Here is a 22,840-nt window from a genome sequence, read left to right on the forward strand (position 1 = left end):
AAATTTCATACAATTTTCACACATCATGAAATCTTATTTTTTTCCCAGCCATTTAAAAATGTGAAAACCTTTCTTAGCTCATAGGCTGCCTAAAATCAGTCCGCAGACTGAATTTATCAACCCCTGGAATAGAAATGCTGCTGCAACCCTGTCCAGTGCAATGTTGTGTGTGGCAGCCAATCCTCACAGTCTCTTTCAACCTGAGTGGATTTATGTGGGTTTATGTGTTCTGACAAGTATTTCATAGTGAACTCAGCCTGCTATGGAGACGTTTTGCTCTTTGCTGGGATACCCTTGGACATAGTGAGTAAAGCCATCCATCATCGTGAGAGTATTGACAATGTCCTCCCTGCCTGGTGCCAAGGATGGAAAATATATCACACACATTCTACTGGATTCTGGGTTGAATGGCCCCTAATAGGTTGCCTATTCAAACAGCTCTTTGGGATGAGGAGTCACAGGATTGCCTTCAGTTTTAACATCCCCTGCCATTTCAGACTTGAATTAATTCCAATGACATAGGGCAGTGCCTAGGGGAAGAAATCAATAGTTCCTATAATCCTTTTACAGGCATTTCATTAACCAGCACCAGTTGTGGCTCATCCAGGAGCAGGGACCTCAGGCCTTTCAAAAAGCCCTGCTGTGCCACCCAAGGAGGGCCTGCATTTTCTGTCTCCCTAGTTTGGGGTCTTTCAATTGAGCTTATGGCTGGTTCTCCAGCCCTAACGAAGAAGAGGTGATCCATCTCAGGATGAATCCTTAACTTTGGCCATGCCCCTCATTGAAGAGTGTCCACCTTCCTGGGTATGCTTTGTAGACATTGCCCTCTTTCTGGCCTGGTAACATAAGCTGGAGTTGGGTGGGTAGTGCATTCAGAGAGCCTTGGCATTGTGGCCAGGTCTGGGTTTGTGTACAGTACCAATGTTTGTCAGCATGGCCATTTATTCCTGCTTAGTGGCACCCATTCAGCACTGGTGAGCCCATCTGTAAGCAGGTGATCTTCAGTCTAAGCCTGAGAAGGTACCTTGTCTATATACATGCTCTGAACTTCATATCAATAGCATTCTGAATCAGTTCTGGAACTTATTCTAACCAAAGAGTTTAATCAGTTTCCCTATCTCTCTTTGAATCCATTATGACCCCCACACCCTCAGAGAAGATTAAGAAGACCCCAAAAACATCTTAAGGTGAAGTATCTGGAACAGATCAGCAAAAGCCAGAATAAAATGCCTGCTGAGAGCTTTGCAGCATGATCACAGTTATCACTCCACCAGTTCTTGCAGTATGCGGGAAGCCAGACCTCTATTTTTGTCCCAGAAATGTCTGTATCACAGGGCATTCTGGCATAGAGTAGCTTGAGGTCGAAATCTTGAGTGATTTGGCTGGGCTAAACTTGAGTGGTTTGGTCTTATAACACTGAGTGAAACTACAAAATGGTTTAGCTCTCTGAAACTGGTAGTAACAGTCAGAGACATTTTTAGAGTTATTTCCCCTTGCTAGGGGACCTAGAAGCCATGGATTGGGAAGGGAAAGGCAACATGGCCCTAGGGCGAGGCACTGCCTGGCTTTCCCTGCACAAAGCTGGGTGCAGACTTCGTGGAGGCATGCTCTGCAACAGGAGCTAGAGGCAGAGGTGGAGTGACAGGATTCGCAATGGAGCACAAGAGGCGTCCAATACAATTATCCTGCCCTCTGTACCACTGAGATCCACTCATGTAAGCATGACACATTTCTCCTCGAAGTAGTGGCCAGCTACACTCTCCAAAAATGACTACTACTATGGGTTAGCAGTAGAAGAAACAGTAGTACTCCCTGCTTTAGCTGCTCTTGAGACCATAATTGGGAACACCACCCATTCTACCTTCTCTCATTATTGGTTAACATTTTAGCTGGTCGGCCCTACAGAGTTAAGGGGATTCAAGCCTTGTCCCAGGGGCTGGGGTTGGGGATGTGTTTTCTTCTTTTCTGTTGCGAGAATTGGTGGCTGCAAAGTCCTATTCACTGTTAAAAGCAGCAAGAGCAGCCCAGGCTTCTTTTTTGTCTCTTAATTCACCAACATAAGGAGATACGGTGACCAGGCGGGAGCTATAGCTTTTGATTCTATGGAAGGTTACTGTGCTCTCTTATGTAAGTGATCATCATGCTGGGAACCAAGACCTTCAATCAAGCAAACCTTAAGGTTGCAGAGCTGGGAAGCATAAATTACCCAAGTGGATCTGCAGGATGGGTGGGTAGAAGGATCAAACCTGCTTCATGCACTTGTTTCCCAGGGGTTTAACCACTGTGGACACAGCATCATACATCAGTATATTAGGGTTCTCCAGAAAACAGAACTGATAGGATCTATAGATATACATATATAATATGCAAGAGGTGATTTATTATGGGATTTGGCTCATGTAAATATGAAGACCCAGAAGTCCTAAGATATGCTGTCTACAACCTGGAGAACCAGGAAAGCCAGTGGTACAATTCAGTCTGAGTCTAAAGACCTGAGAATTGCAGCAGGGGACGAGGTGGTGGGTTGCTGGAGTAAGTCCTGCAGTTCATAGTCCTGAGAACTGGGAGTTCTAATATCCAAGGGCAGGAGAAGACAGATGTTTCAAGAAGAGAGAGCAAATTCACCCTTCATTACTTTGTTTTATCTGGCCCCTCAATGTATTGGATGGTACACGCTCACAATGGTGAGGGCAGATCTTCTTTACTCAGTTTACTGATTCGCATGCTAATCTCTTCTGGAAACACCCTCGCAGGCATACCCAGAAATAATGTTTTATCAGCTATCAGGTATCCCTTAGCCCAGACAAGTTGTCACATAAAATTAATCATCACAATCAGCCTTAGGTTTAGTGCAGATACTGCACCCTCCAGGACAATGCCTGTGTAGTAAACTCCCACTGGCAGACTTGCTGGATCAGAATATCCTGGGAGGACTGTGATACTCCTAACCTATTCCAAATTCACCCAAATTACACTTGGAATTTCACTGAAAATTCCAAATTCACCCAAGGAGCAATAAGCTGATGCATTCAACCCACCAATACCTAACTTTGATAGTTGTTAGGGTCATGGGAAAATTGCTGCTTGTAGGAAGATGGTAGCCACTTGTCCCCTTCATCAAGCAGTACAGATCAAGTTCTTGGGTTCTTACTGTGCCTGTGGCCTTACCTGTCTGAGGACGGGGATTGTTTGAGCTGTCTAGATGAGTTGAGCCTAATCTTGTAAGGGGTTGAGGTGGCTCACCCAAAACCCCACACACATTTCCCTGTGGGGCCCACGCTGCCTCTATATGGCATCCTGCCCACCACAACAGCAGAAACCCACATGTGTTTGCTGAGATGTGTCCTTGCCCTTGATGTTGAAGTTGGTGCTTTACAATCCTCCATGCATTGGCCATACCCCAGTCTTTTATTGCCATGACTCACCTTGACATCTGTGAACAAAACTTGATCCTGAACTTGAGACAAGGACTCTCTGGGCTTACCCTTGTCCTTAAGTGTGTATTACCTTTGTCGCTGTCTTTCCTTTTTCATATATCAGCTGCATTTCCACTGCAAACTAGAAGGTTCTTCAGGTCATCATGAAACATGAGCTTACTAAGCAGGAATCTCTATAGCCTATCCCTCAGCCTGGCCTGGGTCTCTGGATACATTGTTTGGTTCCTTTTTCTTCCACTTGATAAATAATTTCTACAACCTCATTATATTTTTAGGAATTTTCTAAACTCCACTGACCTTCCTCTACCCTGTCCTTTTGGGAAAGTAGTGGGAAACTTGGCATGCACTTCCTTGTCACTTTGTACATCACTAAAGAGCTACTCCATGGCAGTCATGTAGAGGCCAGTGCATTTGAGACCATACACAGATGCCACCACTAGTCCTTTTGAACACAGTGGGTTCTCTGTACTTCTGTCGTTGGACCTTGACTTTCCTACTGCATCTCCTTGGGGGAGTACAGACAAAGTTGAGTTTCCTCATCCCTCGATGCAGACATTCTATGCCAGGTATACAGTCTAAGTTTGTAATAGTTAATAGAAGCCACTATTTTTTGCTGGCCACTTGTCTGATGTCATCACCTCTGTATCCCAGCACAGCTACTGGACCAGCCACACCATACCCTCACAAGAATGGCCATGGGTCTGGCTCCTCATTTGAGAACTGGCCTGACTTCTATAGACACTTCTTATCAGAGAATTAGGACTTAGATACTTATTGCCTTCTTTCGTCTCCCTGCCCACATGCCACCTCCTTTGCAAGACTCCAAATCATGAACCCTTCCTTAGAAAAACTCTATTTTTCCACATAGGAAAGTGTCACCCTATGTTAGACTGGCACCTGGAAAATTATTTAAAACTGAAGCCAGAATCAAGAAGGAACACTATGAGAATAACTTCTAGGTGCTAAAATGTTTTATCTCTAGCTGGGTTGCCTGGACTACATATTCTTAGGTTGCATCTGGCTTATTCATTAATTAAAACCTGATCATGTTAATGAGTGTCAGGAGTTTGGGCAGGAGAAAGACAATTAATTCTGTTTTGTCCTTGTTACATCTGATACCTGGGAGATAACTGATCCATGATTTGGAAATCACAAAAGAGACAATAATATTTAGATTTGGGAACCATCAATGTGTATGTGGTAATCAATACCATAAGGGTGGATGAAAGCACTCAAAGTAGAATACAGAAAGAGTATTGGACTGCAAGCAGAACCCTGGAATGCCAACACTAAGATATGTGCAAGAAGGAACTGTCAGAAAGCAGAAAGAAATAGTTTTAGAGTTCAGAAACCTGAGAAAGGACAAATTTCAAGGGATGAAAAATAAGTAAAGCCAGGCATGGTGGCATGTGCCTGTTATCTCAGCTACTTGGGAGGCTGAGGCAGGAGGATCACTTGATCCCAGGAGTTCTGGGCTGTAGTGCGCTATGCTGGCTGCCCATGCTAAGTCTGGCATCAATATGGTGATTTCCTGCAAGTGGGGACCACCTGGTTGCCTCAGGAGGGGTGAACTGGCCCAGGTCAGAAACGGAGCAGGTCAAAACTCCCACGCTGAAGTGGGATTGCATCTGTGAATAGCCAGTGCACTCCAGCCTGGACAACACCTCATCTCTTAAAAAAAAAATAAGTCAAATGTAGCAGGAAAGTTGCATGAGATAACAACTTAAAAGTGTTCATTTGGCGGTGACTGACGTCTGAGAGCAATTTCATGGGAATGGTAGAAATTGAAGCTAGATTTGAGAGAATGAAGCAGTGGATGGGAGATGGGGAATGTGGGCTGATTTTTAAAATACGTTTCATTGAGAAGGGATGATAAGAGAAAGGGGAGCGGTGAAGGAGGTAATACGCAGGGGAACAGGGCATGACAATGTGAGGTCACATTGCCATAAATGTGAGGTGTGTCATAAATGTGAGGTGTTGGAAAGAGATGGAGGATAATAGAAATAACCCAGTCCAAGAGAAAAAGAAATGAGTGGGATTAAGAGGACTCATAGGTGAACTGGCTTGGACAGGAAGGGGACACTTATTTTCTGAATGGTGAAAGTAAGTATGTAGGTGTCAGGTTCACGACTGTGCCAAATGCCCAACTTGGGGTCAGATTCCAGCCCATGCTGAGGTCTGAAGGGAGTGGGTGGATGAGCAGATAGCTGAAAGAACACTTGGGGTCTTAAGCAGGTGAAATGTAGTTTTATTCAGCAGCTCTCTCATCAGCAGCTTACTCACACCAGCTCTTTCATATTGCCCGCCTTGTCTTGGCTGTCTGCTCTGGCTCAGAGGCCGGCTCCCACCCACCGCTGCATGGCCGGCTCTCCCCTGCCTTCAGGGTCAGCAGTTTTCTTTCTCTGGGCACGAGCTGAGCTGGGCTGTGCCCTGGCTCCCCGCGTCCGTCTGCAAAATGGACAGCTTTGGCTCTCTCTCTTTCTCTGGGTGCCAGCGCAAGCACATGGACAGTGTCAGCAGGGCAATTATACCTTTATCAGACAATAGTGGCTTAGAGCCAAGTGGTGGCCTTCCCATATTATGGCTACATGCCTATGATAACAAGTGGAGTTATACACCTGTGCTCTAAACTCGCTGAGTCACACAAAATGTAAACATCCTACCTCAGCCTATCCTTGACCAAAGCACAGCCATGTTCCTTACAGTAGGCAAATTCATAGAGGTGTAGGGACAGCAGGAAATGGAGGTAGTTCATGTTCAAGGACCTCAGTTTTCTTACTGAAGTAGGAGCAAGGTCAAGGGGAATGATAAGGTGGGCATTGATAGGAGGCATAATCAGAAGGCTTTGGGGCTGAACCTCACCAAGAACACATACAAGGGTCATCAAGTTGTGACATGATCTTTAGAAGCAACATTGTTTACATGGTAGCATTGTCATGCACCAGCATCCAGGAGCCCAGGGTGTGAGAGCAGTGGAGGCAGATTGTAGGAGTGCTAGTGTTGGGGCATCAAGAGCAACCATGACAGAAAGACAGGGTTGTGAGAGATTTGTGGGAATTGTTGAGAAGTGGCCCAGGTGCCTTATGGTCTGCACTAAATAAGGAAGTACAGGGGCCAGAAAAGGGCCAATCGTGGGAAAAAATGAAGGGGCAGAAAACGAAGGAATTAGAATCGTAGCAGGCTTAGTGGGAGGAAAGGCAGGACAACTTCTTACATCTCCTCTTAAACCTGCCCCAATCTGGCTTCCATTTCAGCTTCTGCCATGAAGCTGCTCTGGTCAAAATCATCCACCTCTCCTGTTGTTAAATCCTAAAACACTTGCCTATGCTCAACTTACTCAACCTAGCAGCATCATTCAATACAGCTGCTCACTCCCTCCTTGTAAACACATTCGTGTTACCTCTGTAAAATCGGAGTCCACTCTTTCTTCTCTATGACTACCTGCCTGCCCCATCTTGGTCATCTTTTTGAATCTTCTTTGATACCTCTATGGTCACTAGACCTTGGGATGCACCAAGGCTTAATCCTGGACTTTCGATTCCTTGACAACTCCCTTTCCCTACATTATCATTCAGAGCAAGGCTTTAGGGATTCTTTGCATACTCGTACCCTTACATCTTAATGCAGCACAAATTATTCATACTTCCCTGGGCTATAAATTCTTGTATCCAATTGCCTACACGACATCTCTACTTCAGTGTAGAGAAGGACCTGTCCAGAACAGAACTCCATTTCCAACCTCCATGTGTTCCTAACAGTAGTTGAAAAAATCTTTTAAATTCTTTATTAGAGTTAACAGTATAATTAGAGTTAACAATATGTTTGTTTTACTTTAAATCCTCCAGGTTTAGCTTATGTAGGATAAATGCCTTTTTAAAAATTGGTTCCAATTAGGTCTTAAGCGCAGCTTGTGTGGGTCTCTTTAACAGCAGCTCCAGGCTCTTTTCCATCTTTCTGCACTCACTCACTCACCTCTTTCTGGAATGAAGGAGGCTAGCTAGAGAGATGAAGGAATGCCTACCCCGATAATCTGAATGTTTCCACTCCAACTGTCATGATATTATAGTGTATTATACTATGAGCGCTCTGCTTCTTTTGGTGTGTGTGTGTGTGTTGTGTGTTGTGTTACTTCCGATATAAAGCACACCTGTTGCTTTCTTTTCTAATCTGGTATTTTGCATTATTATTACCTAAAATGTAGTCTCTGAATTTGGTGGGGTTATAGTCAGAGACAAGAGAGTACAAGGACAATGGGATTATTTCCTGATCAGGTATCCTTTTTTTTTTTTTATATTATACTTTAAGTTCTAGGGTATATGTGCACAACGTGCAGGTTTGTTACATATGTATATATGTAACATGTATATATGTGCCACCCATATGTATATACATGTATATATGTGCCACCCATTAACTCATCATTTGCATTAGGTATATCTTCTAATACTATCCCTCCCCCTCCCCCCACCCCATGACAGGCCTTGGTATGTGATGTTTCCCATCCTGTGTCCAAGTATTCTCATTGTTCAATTTCCACCTATGAGGGAGAACATGCGGAGTTTGGTTTTCTGTCCTCGCAACAGTTTGCTCAGAATGATGGTTTCCGGCTTCATCAATGTCCCTACAAAGGACATGAACTCATCCTTTTTTATGGTTGCATAGTATTCCATGGTGTATATGTGCACATTTTCTTAATCCAGTCTGATCAGGTATCCTTAACTGACATTAAATAATTCTATGACTTCTGACTTCAGGAACACAAAACATGTATTAGATTCATATATTTACCAAATTTGCTAAGTGCCTAGTAGATACCAGGTACTAGACATGCTTGATTTTATCAAGAAATAATTAAACATATGGACTTAGATACCAAGAAAATCTAAAGTGTATTTAAAAACAGTTTGCTTTTTATTTTTTGAGGAAGTATATTTAAAAAAAAACTGTGGCTTCCCAAGTAAATGCCTGTGGAAAAACAAGAAATGATTTATCAGCAAGTAAGCTGGGAAACCCACAGAAAAGGGCAACTTAAAGCTATTCATGTATTTTTTAATGTTTAGTGATTTAGAAAATGTTCAAAGTTAGGGTATACTTTTTATTAGCTGATTATTTTGTATTGTTTAGTCATTCTTGTTTGTTTCATATGTTTTCGTATATTTTCTTGTATTTTTTGGTCATTGTTATCAGATGGTTAAAAATGCATTTTTTCTTTTTTTCTCAGCTAGCCCTGGTTAATTGTTTAATAGAATTTAAAAGGTTATATAAAGAGGAAGTATTGGCTGGGTGCAGTGGCTCACAGCTGTAATCCCAGCACTTCGGGAGGCAGAGGCAGGTGGATCACCTGAGGTCAGGAGTTCAAGACCAGCCTGGCCAACATGGTGAAACCCCATCTCTACTAAAAATATTAAAAAAAAAAAAAAGCCAGGCATGGTGGCAGGCACCTGTAATCTCAGCTACTTGGGAGGCTGAAGTAGGAGAATTGCTTGAACCTGAGAGGCAGAGGTTGTAGTGAGCTGAGATTGCGCCATTGCACTCTAGCCTGGGCAATAAGAGCGAAACTCCATTTCAAAAAAAAAAAAAAAAAAAAAAAAGTATTTTCCTCTCTTATCCTGTTTGTGATCTAATATCTATGTCAGAATTTCTGTGCAAGAAAAATAAACATTTAAAAAATGAATAGGTAACAGATTGGCTCATTCTTTGAATCATCATGAGAGGACAAAATTCAGAAATAAAAGACTGAGTTGACCTATTTACATGTGAATAATTTGGATGGGAATGAATCAAAGGGACATGATTATCAGAACTCTCTTGGGAGTCCGCGCTCTTGATAAAATGTGTGTGAGAAAAGCCAGAATTCAGAGTGGAACCGGCTCTTTATGAAGTTTATATGTATAAGTCTTTTGAAAAGCTAAATTAACTAGTTTTATACTGAGTCATAAAATAAAGGTGAGGTTATTCACGTTAGTGAAGTAAATTTAAACTCAACTTAAATTCTTTAAAAATATTATGAGTACATTGATACTACCAAACTGTTACGCCCTTGGGCAGGGGGCTAAAATTCTGAAGGCATCAGTACTCTCGATATTCCTATTGTTGGAATGGTTGAATTAGCTTCTTGATATGGTAATTTTAGGTTTGTGAGACTCATTCCAGTATGAAGTGTATGAAAATGTTAAAACTATATTACTTACGATTGCCAAGATAAATTCATGTGTGGGTGATCACCTAAATGGCAGTAAAATACGCTGGCCAAGTGTAATTATTTCTACTTTGGCAGCATTTTACTGTAAAAAGTGGTCAAATAAATCACTGCCTACAGTTCTCATTGACACTTTGGGGGAAAAAGACAAGTCTCTTTATTGCAATTGATATTCTACTTCTTTGGATGAAATATTTCCAACACTACCAAGTACTCTGCGATAAAAATTCTGAGAAAACCTTATTAGTTCATTTAAAGATCAATCCATTTTTCAAATTTATAGAGTATCCATATGTTTAACAATAGATTTAGAACAAAATAAATAAGCCTTAACCACCAAACAAACCTTCATATATTGTTACTTAAAATCTGAGAAATAGTTATCTCATCTTTTTATTCTACTCTCTTGTTCGGCCCACTGTCAGTGTACAGATTTAGCCCTGCTTCTTGAGCTGAGGTTAGAATTTAAAATTTTAAACTGAACTTGCAGGTATCATAAATATATTCTTTTTTAAAGTTCAAACTGTTCCTATGAATCTAAGTTTCCATTGACCCCAATCTCACATTTCTCTTTTCTTTTCTTTTTTTTTTTTTTTGAGACAGAGTCTCGCTCTGTCACCCAGGCTGGAGTGCAGTGGTGCCATCTCAGTTCACTGCCACCTCTGCCTCCCGGGTCCAAGTGATTCTCTTGCCTCAGCCTCCCGAGTAGCTGGGACTACAGGCGTGTGCCACCACGTCTGGCTAATTTTTGTATTTTTAGTAGAGATGGGGTTTCACAATGCTGTCCAGGCTGGTCTCGAACTCCCGACCTGGTAATCCGCCTGCCTTGGCCTCCCAAAATGCTGGGATTACAGGCGTGAGCCACTGCGCCTGGCCCATTTCTCTTTTCAGAGATAACCACATGCAATTTGTTGTATAAGAAATTACCACAAATTTAGCAGCTTCAAACAGCACCTAGTTATGATCTCAGTGCTGGAGGTCAGACATTCTGGTGGGCCTGGCTGATTTTCCTGCCCACGGGCTCACCAGGCTGAAATGAAGGTTCTCAGCAGGGCCTGGGGTCCTCTTCCAACCTCAGAATCTTAGCAGAATTAATTTCCTTCATGTGTTTTCCACGTGGCTCCTTTCATCTTCAAGCCAGCGAGGTTCGAATCTTTCACCGACTTTACATGTTCCCCATCTTCTGCATTTCTTCAAATTCCTCTTCTGTCCTCAGCAGGGATAAAGCTCCGCTTTTAAAGGCTGGTATGATGACATTCGGCCTACTTGAATAATCCAGGATAATCTCACTATTTGTAAGTTGACTTGTTGGTAACCTAAATGAAATCTTTTGTCATGTAACTCATGGTAGTGACACCCAGGATGAAGGCTGGAAGCCAGAAACCTGCCTACCCAACTATGGCTGTCAGTTTGGTGCTTTTATATTTATTCATATTTTGGAGTCAAATATGCAGCTATTTTTTATGAATTGCTCATGGATACTTAACAAGAATGTTGTCTTCACTGTTTTCTGAATTTTATAAATATGTTAGATATAACTTACTAATTGTTATTTAAATTGTTTAAATGTTGACTTACCCCATATATAAAGATAGTTTATTTCTAAATTCAATACCTGATGTTATACTAATATGACATGGATATTATGAATACAGATATATCTGTCAAAATGAAATATAAAAGGAGAACATAAATCTAATAGGACTAAACATATTTTCTACATTTAGTAAAAAATAACGATGACATCTTTTCTTCTATGATGCAGAAGAATATTTTTTTCTCTTTCCATCTCCCTTTCTAATAATACTTTTCTGAACTGCTTGCAGCCTTTAGGATATTCCCCTTTTATGTGGTGGTAAAACTGAATATAGCCAAATGTAAAATTCTCCCTGACTTTCAGCTCTGCTCTTCTCAAGCCCACATTACGCTGGTTTCTAGTGTCAGTCCAATGGAATGACATTAACCCAAATAGCCTCTCAACAAAGTGTTTGAGCATAGAATAGTTAAGTTTACTTACCAGCAACAGCAAGTTTTTAGATTTGTAGGATTTGCTTTTATCTATTTGCTTTAGACTGACAGTATGCATTTCCTACTACTAGTTTGTATCTGTCTCTTGTGTCTCCTGTGTTTTTTTCATTAGAGATGTTGGGGCCAAGCTGCTTGGAGTATAGGTATTCCTAAATTATCTTCATTGTGAATACCACCTTTAAACATTTTGAAGTACCTGTTTGTCTTTGTAATTTTTTTGATCTTTTAAGTTTTTGGTGGCTGGGTGCAGTGGCTCACACCTGTAATCCCAGCACTTTGGGAGGCTGAGGTGGGCAGATCATGAGTTCAGGAGTTTGAGACCAGCCTGGACAACATGGTGAAACCCTGTCTCTACTAAAAATGCAAAAATTAGCCAGGCGTGGTGGCGCGTGCCTATAGTCCCAGCTACTCAGGAGGCTGAGGCAGGAGAATCGCTTGAAAGCGGGAAGTGGAGGTTGCAGTGAGCCGAGATTGTGCCATTGCCATTGCACTCCAGCCTGGGTGACAGAGCGAGACTCTGCCTCAAAAAAAAAAAAAGTTTTTGGCTCTGATTTTCATAGCATCTCTTAATAACATCATGATCTTTCTTTCTCTTTTTCTCTCTTTTCCCCTATTTCTTGCCTCTTTTTGGTTTTATTTGGGTTTCGTTTCTTTCTTTTTTTTTTTTTGAGACAGAGTCTTGCTCTGTGGCCAGCCTGGAGTGCAGTGGCGCGATCTTGGCTCACTGCAACCTCCGTGTCCCGAGTTCAAGTGATTCTTCTGCCTCAGCCTCCCAAGTAGCTGGGACTACAGGCGTGCACCACCACGCCCAGCTAATTTTTGTATTTTTAGTAGAGACGGGGTTTTACCATATTGGCCAGGCTGCTCTTGAACTCCTGACCCCGTGATCCTCCTGCCTCGGCCTCCCAAAGTGCTGGGATTATAGGCGTGAGCCACTGCACCCAGCCGGGTTTCATTTCTTACCCCTCTTTTTTATGGCCAACCTTTTCAGTTCTGTTTAGATTTTTAAAAAAATACATATATATATACTGTTTTTGTTTAGTGATCAATTATGTCTTAAATTGTTGAGTTTAGCTCATTTATACTTGTTGATATGATAGATATACTTTGTCTTAGTTCTCTTATGTTACATTCATATATTTTCTGGTTTTATACATGTTAAAAAGCATTTTACAATGAGATTTCTTCTTCCTTCTGTTTTCAATGTGTGTGTGTGTGTGTATGTGTGTGCACACGTGTGAATTGTATAGCAGTTCTGATAAGATTTATATTTCTGTGGTTTCATTCTAGAGGCCATTACACTTTAAATTCCTCACAAAATGTTTGGCTATAGATTGTTCTGTTCTTTGGCAACATTTTTGTTTATTTACTTTCGTTGTTACTCATCTGATAATGAGTTTTACTGGCGCCTTCTCTCTCATTTATTGCATTGTCACATTGGTTCCCTGCCCGTTCCTTTTATTTATTTTGCTTAATTTTGAATAAGTTGGGCTTTCCTGGACCACCCAAGGAAAGCAAGTTTCCTGTGGGGTATTAGACTAGTGCAGAATTTCATTCCTGGTGCTTTTCTTTTCCTCTGCATTGGAAATTATGACTTACTTGTAGCCATATCTCACCTGGTTTTTGAAACAAAGCTGTGTCCTATGGAGCTTGTTTCAGCAGCTTAGCTTAACCAGTTTCTCACAACTGTGTCGCCAAAAAAGGGATACACCTTTTGCCCTGAACATCTGTCCTGCGTTTTTGGAAGTATCGTGTTTCTCGTGCTCTCTGAGCTATGCTGCCCTCTGCGTTGCTCTGGTTCTAGCTCAGGATTGTTTTTTCCCAGTTCTTACAAGAAGAAATGAAGATGCTTGCTGATTTATGGGCTCTGCTTATATTGGGAATTTGGGTAGGGGAAGGGAAGGCCTCTGGAAGTTTAAAAATTTTGGATATTCGTGCATCGTATGTGTTACATTTTGCAAACACTTTCTTCCAGACTAGGCTTTTCTTTTGCAGTAGAGATTAAAGTTTTTATGTAGGCCAATTTATCCATTTTTTTCCCTTATTGCTCCTCTGCTTTGCATCTTATTTAAGAAAGGTTCCCACCTCCCTTTAAGGTTATAAACAATTCTGTTTTTTTCCACGCTACCAGAATTTTGTTTTTCACACTGAGTCCTTTAGTGCATCGAGGATTGATGTCTGTTATTAATGTGATGCAGAGATCTAACCTTACTTTTATTAAAGAAAAATTTATAGCCAATTGTTCCAACACAGTGTGGTCATATTGAATAGTATATCCTTTCCCACTGCTTTGAAATGCCACCTTTTAATATTTTCAGCTCTAAATAATTGGGATTGTTGCTGAATACTTTGTTTTGTTTCACTGATCTATTTATCATCTCTGGAACCTTTACTCACACTGTTTAATTTCCTACAGTGTTGTATAATACCAAGCAAGCATTAATTTATTCTTTTTCAAGATTTCTTTGCTATTCATGTTGCTTTTCTCTTTTACGTGACTTTTAGGATCAAGTTTTCAAGTTCTGTGAAGTTCTAAAAAATTAAAGTATTAATTGCAGTTTCATTGAATATATAAATTAAGGAAAATTACCAGCAATATTGGCATTAAGTTTCCTTATGTAAGAATGGATTTCTCTCTCCACTTAGTTTCAGGATGTTTATCTGGATCATGCACTTCTCTTGAAAGATTTATTTATAAGTGCTTTACAGTTTTTTAATAAGGCTTTTGTGAATGCAGTTTATTGTGATATTGTTCATTTGGCTGGTCTGAGTATGGAGGGAAGCTATTGCTTTTTCTCTTCGTTAATCTTATGTGCGACCATTTTATGACCTGCACCTCACTCATGCTATTCTTCACAGCTGCAGTATTTCCCTGCCACTTCGCTATGGCTTCCTCATTCTTCAAGGGTTAGCTGAAAACCTAGCTGCCTTCATAAATGTCTTTCTTGAATACTCCTTTCCTTAAAAATTTTCCTTTGCTCTGAAAATAAACTTGCAGTCTATTTACACAGGTAAGGCATTTGTGCTATGTTTCCTGTTCCATCGATGTCTTATTTTCTCCCCAGATTATAAACTGCATAAGGACTATGGCAAAGTTTCAAAATTATTCTTCTAGCACAAATGATTTAATTATGAGATTGTAATTTTCAGTAAACATTTGATTTACTAACAATTCTAGTAACCATTTGATCTAGTTATTCCATAGACTGGAATTATTTTAGCATGTTAATATATTAGTTGGTTCTAATAATTCTTAAAAGATTTATAAGGAACATACAGTTTTTGACAGAATCTGCTTTTGCGGTGGTTTGTTTCTTTTTTTTTTTTTTTTTTGCTGAACCAATTGATGATAACAACTGAGAATCATTCTTCTGCTTAGAAAGTTACTTTTCCAGAAAGAATTTGAAATTAGAGCAAAAATCTGAGAAGGCAGTCTTCTAATCATACATTACGATCCACAAAGAATGAACAAGACTCATGGACTGGAAGGTGTTCAATTTTGTATGCAGTTTCACTGGGCCTGGGTATACTATACCCTGGAGCATTTGTCATCATAAACAGAGGAGGTTTATGAGCCTGGGACCCAGGGGGTCAGATATGGTGTGCTGCTGCATTGCCTATTACTGTTATTTACATTCACACTGGAACTGAATTGGTTTCTTGTTTCTTTTCATTTAATAATGTTTACATTGTGGAAATAAGCTGGCAATAAAATTTCTTGGTCATTTTTAATCTAGCCAGTGAATTCTGCTTTCTCTGGAAATAGAAGTGCTGCTTGGTTGATTTTGCAGCCTTCTTTTCTCCTTCCTCCTGCCACCCCATCCCTCGCCCCGATTTTCCAATTAGGTTCTAGATGCTGATCTGTTTACCTGCGTCACCTGCACAGCCAGCTGCTTCCAGGAGCCTGGATATTTGTATTTGCCTCACTTTATATTACACTTGGGGGATTAATTACCAAGTACAAGCCTATAAGGAATCTGGAAGAATATAAAACGCTTTGGTGCAGGTTTAGTAGAAAGGAAGTTTGAATCAGCTTCCAGTCATTAAAATGGTGTGGTTAGAAATCACACTTTATATGAGACTGTAAGTGGCCTGAAGATCAGGTTTCTTTATTTTCTTGTGCAGGGATCACAAATATCTTCTTCTGGTTCAATTTACAGGTATAAGGAATATATAATTAAATCCTTCAAATTAGGATGCATGTGTATGTGTAAATGTATCACATTAAACACAATTCACGACCTAATTTTTAGAGTCCGGAAGCATGAACTTGTAGTCTCAGTGCAAGCATGAGCTAATAGCAAACTACTGGGAGGCAGGTATGTCAAGGACTTGATGAAGAGTCACTGAGGGCACCTGGCACATTCTTCCCAGGGGTCATCAAAGATAAAGTAGACTGTCATTCATGCAGAAAGATGAAAAGAAAACAAGTATCTCCTGAATGTATTTTCCAACCCTGTGTTAATTATTAGAAAACCCTCCTTTCGCTTAGGTAATCTCTACAGATATACCTTCAAATAACCCCACAGTAGCTGTGGGGGTTCGTAGGCAATTGAAAATTTGTGTATAACATTTTCATTTTAGAATCTGACTCTGGTTTGAGTTTTATGCCCTGACTTGAAAAGCACACAGAAGTTCGGGCCTGATATTAGCATATTCTTGAATGCTCATTTTGGGCCTTGTAACTGAGATTTACAAATATTCCTTTTCAGCTAGGCAGCAAGGAGCATATGCCCCTGGAAGTGTAGTTTTGGAAGGAAGAAAAATTCCCACACAATACGTGATGAGAGGGCTGAACAATTTCCATCTCAGGCAGGGAATTTTACATTCTAGTCAGGTTAAATGGAAACCAAAACAAATGAGGGAATGGAGCACACAGGCTAATTAGTAATTCTCTTCTATCAGAACTTCTGGCACAACCCTGGTATTGAACTGCACGATACTTTGCCACATAACTTTTCCTCTTAATTGTCATGACTTATTTTTTTCAAGGCTGGTTCAACCTCATGCTGCTGGTTCTAGGGTACCCCTGCCTGGAGGCTGCTATCGCACTCATCTCAACCATATATATAAATATGGAGATTTATGTGGAGAAACAGTCCTTTCTCACAAATGGTGGACTAGTTAAGCTGGGGTGTGGAAGAACAAAGATTTCTTTCTTTAGTTATTTTAACTTTTAGGTACAGGGGTACATGTTGGGAAAAAGCTGAGTATTGGGAAGGAAACTGAGGCAGGGCTTGCATAATGTCCTCTGGAATGTGTCTAGACTTGCTGGCTCCTTGCTCCTAGGTTCCTAGGCTCCTATTCCCATTATCTCAAATATCAGAACATGTTCCATATAAATGCTAAACCATCACAGCTGTAAATCATGTGCTTAATGCAACGTGTCCTTTTTGACCTCCGCATTCTCACCACCTGTTTCTCTGTTGGATTATCAATAAATAGCATGGGCTCCCAGAGCTTGGGGCCTTCGCAGCCTCCGCACACTAGCGATGGCCCCCTGGTGTCCCACCTTTTTCTCTCTCACTGTCTTTTTCTCAATCCTTTAACTCTGCCAGACTTTGTCACCCCCACAACCTGGTGTTGGGTCTGATCACCACAACAGGTACATGTGAAGGTTTGTTACATAGGTAAACTTGTGTCACGGGAGTTTGTTGTACAGATTATTTAATCACCCAGACATTAAGCCTAGTACCTAATAGTCATCTTTTCTGCTCCCTTCCCTCCTCCACCCTCCACCTTTAAGTAGACTCCAGTGTCTCTTGTTTCCATCTCTGTGTTCATTAGTTCTTATCATTTAGCTCCTGCTTGTAAGTGGGAACATGTGGTATTTGGTTTTCTGTTTTTGTGTTAGTTTGCTAAGGATAATGGCCTCTAGCTCCATCCATGTTCCCACAAAAGACATGATCTCATTCCTTTTTATGGCTGCATAGTATTCCATGGTGTAAATGTACCATATTTTCTTGATCCAGTCTGTCATTGATGGGCATTTAGGTTGATTCCATGTCTTTGCTATTGTGAATAGTGCTGCAATGAACATACATGTGCATGTGTCTTTATGGTAGAATGATTTATATTCCTCTGGGTATATACCCAGTTTTGGGATTCTTGGGTTGAGTGGTGGCTCTGCTTTTAGGTCTTTGAGGAATCGCCATGCCGCTTTCCACAATGGTTGAACTAATTTACACTCCCACCAACGGTGTATAAGTGTTACCTTTTCTCTGCAATGTCACCAGCATCTGTTATTTTTTGTTTTTTAATAATGGCCATTCTGACTGGTGTGAGATGGTATCTCATTATGGTTTTGATTTGCATTTCTGTAATGATCAATGATGCTGAGCTTTTCTTTATATGTTTATGAGCCACACAAATGTCTTCTTTTGAAAAGTGTTTGTCATGTCCTTTTCCCACTTTTTAATGGAGTTGTTTTTCTCTTGTAAATTAGGAACAAATAATTCTTGTCCTAAATTGGAAACCATACATCTGAGTATCTTCAAGCAGGAGTGAAAACATCATGGCTAAGTCTTCATATCACTGATACCTGCAGGAGTTCCCGATCTGGCTGAACCACTGGAGAGAAGACGGTTCCCTTGAGAAATAGCCAGCACTGTCTGCCAGTTAGATGGGAAAAGTTAGAGGTACAAAATGGCTTTCCTCTTGTTCTTTAAATCAATTCTGAGCTTTGCTCTAGGCCCTGCTGTCAGAGACTTTGTTAATAGCCCAAAGGAAAGCCCTATATTTGGCCAGAATAAAAATGAAGCTTCCTGGTGAGGATGGAGAGTTCTGTGTTTCCATTAAGCACCTGGTGATCTGTTCCCTTTCAACTTAGCTCTCTGACTACTATTTCTGGAAACCAGAACCATTTCAGTGGGGTTCTAAGCTGTCAGGAAGGCTATACTACTTTCATCTTCCTGAACCACTTCTCTAGGTGGGAGCTGGTAGAAACCTGAGGAGAAAACCCATTCTTTCCCTGTTAGATATAAAATTCATCTACCACCTTGCACTAAATTTGACATGTAAGAGCAATAGGCGATGGTCTGATACTCAGTGAAATAAATGATGGATTACAAAGTGATGGCAGTGTCCCCTCTGCACTAGACTGTGAACACCTACTTAATACCGTGTCTTTTGACCTATGTACTCCTCAATGTCTAACACAGAGCAAGCGCTCAATAAATGAGTTTATCAATACAGAAGTCCTCAGAGAAAAAGGCAAATAATTATGTTACGTACAAAGCCAGTACAGTAAGTGTGATTTTAATGGAAAAGATGTAGTACACATTTAGAAGTTTAAGCCTTACATCTCCAGTAATAATAAACTAGAAAAGAAAATGGACATTTTAGCCCTCATAGCATATCTAAAAGTTAAGCTCTATTAGAGTTTTTGCAAGCTAAGTGTTGTTGTACATGAAGACCACCTAAATGAGAGCAAGCGGGGATTATTTATGCAGTGCTTGCTCCAGCGAGGGAGTCAGCCACCATCACTTGTATTTGACAGAGAGTCGAAGGCAGGCAGGTGAGGGGAAAGCTTTGTAGTGTGCAAGGGAAGGCTCCAGGAATGCCCTGATTGGAGGCTGTTGGCACCAGGAAGCTGGAGGAGGGGGTATCCTATGTGATGGGTTAGGGGTGCATATTTGGCTTTCTCTGATTGTTTCTAAGTTGGATGTGGGGCCAAAAATTAGGGAAACTGTGGCCGGGCACGGTGGCTCACGCCTGTAATCCCAGCACTTTGGGAGGCTGAGGTGGGCGGATCACAAGATCAGGAGATCGAGACCATCCTGGCTAACACGGTGAAACCAAGTCTCTACCGAAAATACAAAAAATTAGCTGGCCATGGTGGCAGGCGCCTGTAGTCCCAGCTACTTGGGAGACTGAGGTAGGAGAGTGGTGTGAACCCGGGAGGCGGAGCTTGCAGTGAGCCGAGATGGCGCCACTGCACTCCAGCCTGGTCAACAGAGTGAGATTCCATCTCAAAAAAAAAAAAAAATTAGGGAAGCTGTTAGTTATTAATCAAGGCCTGGCCCTGTGCAACTGTTACAGAGGCTTTTGTTTGGCTTCCTGGACTGGTTGCTAGAGATAGCAGTTTGACTTTCTGCAAATCTGACTTGTAAACAGTTTGACTTTCTGCAAATCTGACTTTCTGGGCTGGCTGCTGCAGATTGTGGGTCAGAGTTCTGTATTTATATGTGGTGTGGTCATTGTCTGTTTCTATATTCAGTCTCCCATTGTTTTGAGGATAGCAGTGCTGATAGTCAAGATATTTAAAGATAGACCAGCACAGTGGCTTACCCCTATGTATACTTTGGGAGGCCAAGGTGGGCAGATCGCTTGAGCCCAGGAGTTCAAGACCAGCCTGGGCAACACGACAAACCTTGGTCTCTACTAAAAATGCAAAAAATTAGCCAGGCATGGAGGCACACACCTGTGGTCCTAGCTACTCATGAGGCTGAGGTGGGAGGATTGCCTGAGCCCAGGAGATAGAGGGTGCAGGGAGCCAAGATCATGCCACTATACTCCAGTCTGGGCAACAAAGTGAGACCCTGTCTTAAAAAAAAAAAAATTTAAACACTCATGGAAAACTCTTTACATTATAGGTGAAAACTTAGCCAAAGGTTTGTTTATACATAAAAAAGATTTTCTTTGTGTTAACAATAGTCTGAACATTCTTGAAATGGAGTAGTTCTGACCTTAATTTGTAGGAGCTATTTAGGCCATAATTAGAAATGTTCAACTGAGAGACAATTTTCCAAAGAGACAGTGAAAGAGTCCAATTAATTTAGCTTCGCAATTGGAACAAAAGTTATTCCTGAGGACAACAGGGATGATAAATTATTTTGGAGCAAAATGTAGAGGGATGCAAGAAGTAAGGATAAAAACATCCTGGAAAAGGAAGGCAGGAGAAATGCAGGTGCCAGAGTTTACTGCAAAATGAATGGATGCCTGAAAGGTCAGGTGTGCTATCAGCTCAGACACAGAGTGGAATTAAAAAAGACCAATGGAAAATTACAGCAGCACAAGAAATAATTACAAGGAGAAGCAGTGATGAGATTAAAAAGTGTGTAACAAGAAAATAGCTTGAAGTCTGAGGCAAATCATAAAGCAGATACTTTATCAAGTAAAATGCTAAAATGATAGTATGCTTTGTAAAAAATAGAGGTTTTGATTCTGGTGGTTTGACTAAAGATTGAGTGCTTTTCATTATAAAATAGATGAGTTGGTTTTTTTTTTTTTTTGGTGAGAGCTTTTAAAGAGCAAGGTGACTACAGGTTCAATAATAAACTGGCATCAAAATAATAAAGGAGGAACACAGAAAGTAAACCTGTGGCTTATGGTACTTTAAATTTTGATCCATAAAAATCAACATTATCAATTTATGCTATTGTCATTTTGTGACTCTTAGTTGCTTTTGTAAAATTTTTGGATTTAAAAAAGTTAGCTTGATAATATATTTTCATACCCAGTTTATTTAAGTACTGACTTTAAAAGAGAATATATTTATTTTTAATAAGACAGGCTATGAATAAATAACAAAATACAATATCATTTTCACTGAAAACTCATTTTTCTCCAATATATCCAAGAGAGCAGTGCAAGAAAAAGCAAGCTCAGATGTTAATTTATTCATTTTAAATTTTATAATTCTTAAAGGGAATTTGGAAAGTACAAATAGAGAAATATTAATAATTCCATTATTCAATAAAATCTTATTTTAAAAGTTGTGTTTTAAGTTTCCTTACAGTATTTTTCCTTAAGTATAATTATTTTTTAAACGTAGTTTTAAAATTTTATTTTCTTTACTAAGTAATTATAACACTTATAATTTAGGAAAAAGACCTCACACAATTCACTTGCATTTCTTGCCTGGAAGGACAAATTGGCTACCTTCACTTTGCTACGTATTCTTTTTTTTTTTCTTTATGTGTCTGCATGTATATTTTTTTCTTTTTTTAGAAACTTTTTATTATGCAAAATTTCAAACCCACACATGGATGGAGAGAATAATCTGATAAACTCCTGTGTTTCATTCTCTACTTCCACCACTAGACCTACTCACTGATTTGAGTTTGAATCTTGTGGTAAACGTCTGTGGGGAATAGGCATTTCTAGAGGAAATTCAATAACAAGATAATAATAAGAAACAGCAATCATGGTGAGTTATTTTGCTTTAAATCTTGACAGAGGAGCCATTATGGAAGAGGGCATCAACCTGTCTATATTTTTAGGTTCCTTAATGTTGTTAATTCAGTCAGTTTTGGTAGTTTTAGGTGGTGATGCCCAACAGGACTTTTGTGATTAGGTGTTGTATTAGTCAGGGTTCTCCAGAGAAACAGAACCAAGAGGATACAGATATACAGATGTAGATATAGATGATATAGATAGATACAGATGGATGGATGGAGTGATAGGTAGGTAGGTAGGTAGATAGAGAAAGAGGAGATTATGGGAATTGGTTCATGTGATTATGGGGGCTGAGAAGTCCCATGATCTGCTGTTTGCAAGCTGGAGAACTAGGAAAATGAGTAGAATAATTCAGTCCTAGTCCCAAGGTCTGAGAACCAGAAACTCCAGTGTCTGAGGGCAGAAGAAGATGGATGTCGCAGCTCAGGGAAAAAGAGAATCCACCCTTCCTCTGCCTCATTGTTCTATTGAGGCCCACACTGGTTTGGGTGCTGCCCACCCATACTGGCAGGGATGGATCTTTTTTACTCAGTCCGCTGATTCTAATGCTAATCTTGTCCAGAAACTCCCTCACATATACACCTGGAAATCATGTTTTACCAGCTATCTGGGTACCCCTTAGCTCAGTTAAATGACACATAAAATTAACCATTGTGGGTGTTTTATCAAAACCCCCTCATCTCATGCATTCCTTTTAAATTTTTTATTTTATTCCTAACTTTAATTTTTCTGTTCTTGAGTTCTCAGTTTTGATTCTTTCTTGGTTGGAGTTGATTTTTCACGATTTTGTGAAAGGAATGATCATTAAATACAGTGCATGTTGTCCATAAGACAATAGTCTGATAGTATTTAGTATAGAAGAAAAGATACAAATAGGAAAACATTTTTTTTTCTCTTTAGGTAACCTCTTGTTTATTTTTTGCCTATGCTGTGGATTTTTAAACTATCCTTGCCATTAAAATTATTGTGGTTCATTTGTTTTGTTTGAATTGTCTTG

At 40.3% G+C, this 22,840-nt stretch overlaps 1 long non-coding RNA gene across 3 annotated transcripts in view; it reads left to right on the top strand.

The window, feature by feature from the left end:
• Positions 1–22,840, top strand: part of LOC117976851 (uncharacterized) — a 292,637-nt gene that overhangs the window by 53,237 nt on the left and 216,560 nt on the right. For all 3 annotated transcript variants that reach the window (XR_008621909.1, XR_004667661.3, XR_010110171.1), the window contains exon 2: positions 18,110–18,302. This is a non-coding gene — a long non-coding RNA (uncharacterized LOC117976851). The remainder of the gene's footprint in view (positions 1–18,109; positions 18,303–22,840) is intronic.

This window comes from Pan paniscus, chromosome 17 (assembly GCF_029289425.2).
Source record: "Pan paniscus chromosome 17, NHGRI_mPanPan1-v2.0_pri, whole genome shotgun sequence".
Classification (NCBI taxonomy): Eukaryota; Metazoa; Chordata; class Mammalia; order Primates; family Hominidae; genus Pan; species Pan paniscus.